At 49.3% G+C, this 5637-nt stretch overlaps 1 protein-coding gene across 1 annotated transcript in view; it reads left to right on the forward strand.

Moving 5' to 3' along the window:
* Positions 1 to 4287: 4287 nt before the first annotated feature.
* The window catches only part of YTHDF1 (YTH domain family, member 1), an 18649-nt gene continuing 17299 nt past the window's right edge, over positions 4288 to 5637 (forward strand). The window contains exon 1 of the mRNA XM_006873351.1: positions 4288 to 4321. The gene's annotated coding sequence lies outside the window, so the exon portion shown is untranslated. The remainder of the gene's footprint in view (positions 4322 to 5637) is intronic.

Below are 5637 nucleotides of genomic sequence, written 5' to 3' on the forward strand. Positions count from 1 at the left end.
TACTCCGGACATATTGTCAGGAGGGACCAGTCGCTGGCGAAGAATATCATGTTTGGTAAGGTGGAGGGTCAGAGAAAAAGAGGAAGACCCCCAGCGAGATAGATTGGCAAAGTGGCAGCATCAATGGGCTCAAGCGTGGCAACAATTGTGAGGTTGGCCCAGGATCGGGCAGTGTTTAGTACTGTTGTGCATAGGGTCGCTATGAGTTGGAACCGACTTGGAAACCTGTACAGGGTTTCCGAGGCTGTAAATCTTTACAGGAGCAGAAAGTCACATGTTTCTCCTGCAGAACAGCTGGTAGTTTCGAACTGCTGACCTTGAGGTTTACCGCCTGATTCGTAACCACTATGCTACCAGAGGCACAAAGTGACTGGCTTACAAGTTTTCAAGAGGGAGTTTAGTTTTAGAGGGTGCGGGGGAAGGTAGAATCCCCACTGAATAGTTTCCATCTTGTCTAGACAGGTCTGGTGAAAGGAGAAGGGGATAAGATTCTTCTGATTCAATAGTAAATATTATCATGACTAATTATGACTGTCAGAAGTTTTGTAACATAAATGGGGGAGTAGTTAATCTTATAGTCCAGTAACAAGAGTACCTAGGACCATGGTGGAATGTGGGACCAGATCTAGAGAAGCAGCAACACCAGAGATGGAAGCAGAGGTGAGGACATGGTGAGAAGGAGCAGCTGAGGACTCTGGACTCATGGAAAGAGAAAGGCTGTGTGCTGGGGGGGGGGCACCTGGCAGGCTTGCCGAATGTGCCCTTTGGTTGTTTAAATGATTATATATTCCTAAGTGTTTTGTGTACATCCAGAAACCAGAGGGAATAGAAGCAAATACTGTTGAATGATGACACACAGAAATTGTAATTATTGTAATGAAATGGTGAGTGGGAAAGCGATGTTCTCCCATGTAAACTATCACTCAATTCACAATAAAAACATATATTTTAAAAAAGGGAAAAAACCCCACTACTGATTGTGGTAGTGTGTCATGGAGTTGGTTCTGACTCATAGCGACCATGTATTGGATTTCCAAGGCTGTAAATCCTTAAAGGAGCAGAAAGCCTCATCTTTCACCAGCAGGGTGGCTGGAGATTGTAAATGCTTATCTTGAGGTTAGCCACCCAATTCATAACCCACAATGCTAGCAGAGTTCCTTATAAAACACTACTACAAGAAACTGAAAGAGTCCTACAAAAATGGAAGAATATACCGTGCTCATGGATAGGAAGACTTAACGTTGTGAAAATGTCCACATTACCCAAAGCAATCCCAATCCAGTTTCCAGCAACATTCTTTAAAGAGATGGAAAAACTAATCCTGGACTTCATATGGAAAGGAAAGAGACTCCAAAGCATTACTAAAAAAGAAGAACAAAATAGGAAGCCTCTCACTTCCTCATCACAAAACTTTCTACAAAGTCACAGTAATCTAAACAGCCTGGTACTGGTACAATGGGAGCCATACAGATCAATGGAACAGAATGAGAACCCAGAAGTAAAGCCATTCACCTGTGCTCAAGTGATCACTGACAAAGGACAAAACACATTCAATAGGGAAGAGACAGTCTCGTCAACAAAGGGTGCTGGCAAAACCACAATTCATTTGCAGGAGAATGAAACTAAAGCCTTATCTCACACTATACAAAGACAAGCTCAACGTGGATTAAAGACCTAATTGTAAAACCTAGAACTATAAAGATCAGCAATTAAAAAACAGGGACAAATTTAGGGACTAAGATATATGGCATAAATATACTATCAAACAGAATCGAAGCCATCAACAGCAGAAGACTAAATGACTGGGATCTCCTAAAATGTAGACACTTGTGTGAATCAAAAGATTTCACCAAAGAGTAAAAACAGAACCCACAAACTGGGGGAAAAAAAATTGACAATGATATATCAGACAAGGGACTACTGTCTAAAATTATAGAACACCTTGATAGGAAGGCAAAGAATCCAATTAAACACTGGGCACAGGATGTGAACAAACAGTTCACCAAAGATGTCATTCAGGTGGCCAACAAACCTATAAACAAATGCACATGATCCCCAGTCATCATTGTTACTACAGGACATGTTGGTTCAACTCATAGCAACCATGTATTATGGGGTTTCTAAGCAGCAGCGGTGGATTGAAACTGCTAACCTTGTGGTTCAAAGTCCAGTGCTGATCCTACAGCGCCACTCCCAGAGTCCTCAGAGAGCTGCACATCAAATCAATAATGAGACATGGTCTTATTCCAGCATCAGCAGCCAAGTCTAAAAAAAAGCAGAAACCCACCAATGCTAGGAAGGGTGTGAGAAGGACACAGTTGGGAAGGGCTGTAAAACAGTACAACCGCTGTGGAGAACAGTATGGCACTTTCTCAGAAAGTTGGAACCAGAAATATTGTATGATGCAGTAATCTCTCTACTTGGTAAGTATCTTCAAGAAATAAGAGCTGTAACACAAAATAAATACGTGTATGCACACCCACGTTCACCACAGCATTAGTCACAATAGCAGAAAGATGGAGGCAGCCTAGATGCCCATCAGCAGAGGAATGGTTGAACAAACATTGGGACAGACACACAATGGAATATTATGCAACACTGAAGAAAAATAAGGATGAATCTGCAAAACACTGCATAGCACCAAGGAACCTGGAGGACATTATGCTGAGGGAAATTAATCCACAGTAAACGGACAGACATTGTATGAGACCACTACTGTAAAAAGTCAAGAAAAGGTTTTCATCCTGTAATCAATTTTCTATGATGGTCGGGGGGTGGGGGAGCGCGGGGGAGAAGGAGACTTACTCACTGGGCAGAGTGTAAACATGTGCTAACTTGGGAAGGCAGTTAAAAAGAAAAGGAAGGAAGAGAAGGGGGGAAAAAAAAAGGAAATTGCTAAACACACACAAACGAATCTATTAAAACCAGATCCATTGCAACCCCACAGGACAGAGGATTGTTCCCTAGGGGGTTAGAGATGAACCTTTATGGAAGCTGACTACCACAGTTCTCCCTCCGCATGGCTGGTAGGTTCTAACCTCAGACCTTTTAGTTAGCAGCCCAATGCTTAGCCCACGGCACCACCAGGGCGCCTAAGATTTTCGGATTGGGTAGAATCAGGCCACATGCAGGAAGGCATTCCACCAGCCACCAACACAGATTATGTGGACTGACAAAATGAGGAAGCGAGAGCAGGTCATTTGTGAGTGGCTTACACAGTTTCCTGTTGAACCGCTGTGAGGATTTCATTGGTTAAGGAGGGGACAGTCCTGTCAGAGTCTCACTGGTCAATGAGAGTGACCCGTCGATAGGCATGCTCAGTCTGGAGGGCCTTGTCACTGGACTGATGTCATCTTGTCAACAGTATGACTCCATTTTGATTGAACAACACTTACAAACCTGCTTGATTTGGTTGTGGGCTGACCCTGCCTCCTAGTGCTCCCTGTGTCTGCTGCCATCCTGCCCATGTGCTGGTCACATTCTGATGCACTCCCAGCTTTGTGCCACACTGTGTGATGAAGACCATTGAACAGAATGTGATTTGTCCTTGATGTTTGGAGACTGTCCTTCCTGAGGGCTCTAGACCACAGCTGAGAGTTTAGACTCAGGATGGGGCTGCGCCCTCAAGAATGACCCCCAAGTGATGGCAGCTCAACCTCTGGGGAGGGGGAGGGGCTGGAGACTGAGTTCTGCCATGTGACCAAAGGTTCCATCGATCAGGTTGGCCTACTTATGCCCTGGAGTCCCAGTGTGGCACTGTGGGTTAATGTGCCAGACTGCAAAGCCGTTTGAACTGCAAGGTTGGTGGTTCAAGCTCACCAGCTGCTCCTTGGAAACCCAATTCAGGGTCACTATGAGTCACAACCGACTCGACGGCACTTAACAACAACGACATCCTACAAAAAGGAAGCCAGAGGGCGTCTTGGTTGGTGACAAGACAAGTACTGCACAGGAGGGTGACATGTTCTTGAGGACGCTCACAATGGGGCCCCTCTCAGACCTAGTTCTTTTCTATCCTTTTTGCTGTAATGAGACTACAATCCTAAATACACTGCTTTCCTGAGTTCTGAGTGTGGTTTAGCAAATACTGGTCCTGAAGGGCTAGTGGGAACCCCTGATTACATCCTTAACAGGTCTGGAGTGTGGATGTCCCTGGGATCCCCGAACTTGCAGATGGCAGTCACCCTTACTCTGGCGGTATCAGGATTGGGTGGGTCACAGACATGCCCCTGCATTGCCCACTGCAGACACCAGAGCCTCAGTGAGCCCACCGACAAGCAACTTTTCAAAGCAGAGGCCTTCGGTGTTGAAGCCTGGAGCTGTGCATTGTTGAGTGGGCTGTCTAGACCCCCTGGCTCTGTAATGCTGGCCTCAAGCTCAGACCCTATCCTGGGAAGCCCACAGCGACTCTGGAGTCACCATTCACCCTGTAAGAGCACCCACCCGAGCCACTGGTCTCCCAGGTCTCGTCACATCTCTCTCTTCTAGGCCCCAGATTTGGGCCACACATCTACTACAGCTACACAGACTGACTTGGAATGTAGGTGGGCCTGCAGCCAGAGGGGCATCCGGGCTGTGGCCTGAGGACTAGGGATGAGCTGAGGGCTCTCCTGGAAAACCAGGAGCCCAAGGAGATTGTCCATTCTCTAACAAATGCCAACTGCCCTCCTCCCGGAAGAGGACACAGAGCAAGGCTGGCTTCTCGCTTCCTCTCTGCACCAGCCGGGAAGGAGCTGGCCCAGCTACCGGCGCCAACATCACTCAGCCCAGGACCTCAGGGAGGCGTGACCAGGACTGCCACCCAGAGACCTCAATGCAGCTGCGGCCACAATCAAACTTAACTGTGCCCAGAGGGATCGTGATCTGTGGAATTTCAGCTTGAGGATGGAATGCCAGAACATTCCGAGTGGCCCGGGGACTGGTGGGCGGTGGTTTGGGGGCGGGCAGCAGGGGGACCACCAACCTGGCCTCCTGTTCATAAAGCTGGGGTGATCACACGCCCTAGCTCTGAAATGCCGGCGAGCGCTCCACGGTTTCTTCAGAGCTAAGGGGGAGGTGGGGAGTGTTGTAACAAGTGCCGTCGAGTCGGTTCCGACCCATAGCGACCCTGTATTGGGGTTTCCGAGGCGCGGCTGGTGAGTTTGAACCGCCAACCTGTGGTTCAAACCGACCTTGCCAACGAGTGCTTTGCCTACAGCGCCACACCAGGTGGTGGTGGTTACGTGCCCTGTTCGCAGACTCCAAATGCTCAGCCTGCTGCGCTGCGTCTTCATCACCGTTACTGCGGCGGCCGTCTTCCGTGAAGGTGTCAGGTCACCGCCCACCCAGGCATTAACCTGCGGCCGCACGCTTTCTGCTGGCCCTACACCGCCGCCGGAAACGCCTCACGTGATATCCCGGGCACGCCAACTTCCCAGCAGCTCCCCGCCCGGCCGCGCGAGGTTGGGACCCGGCGCGAAATCCGTCCCGCAGGGCGGCAGCGCGCAGGCGTAGTGTGGCGTGTGGTCGCCATCGGAGCGCTCCCGGCTTGCCCCGCGTGCGCGCTGACGTCGGCGTAGCCTCGTCCCCGCCGTCGCCTCCGCCGCGCCGCCATTGGAGTCGCCGCTTTCTCAGAGCGCCCGCGTCCCGGCCTGCCGC

The sequence above is a fragment of the Chrysochloris asiatica genome, unplaced genomic scaffold (assembly GCF_000296735.1).
Source record: "Chrysochloris asiatica unplaced genomic scaffold, ChrAsi1.0 scaffold00238, whole genome shotgun sequence".
NCBI classification, from domain to species: Eukaryota; Metazoa; Chordata; class Mammalia; order Afrosoricida; family Chrysochloridae; genus Chrysochloris; species Chrysochloris asiatica.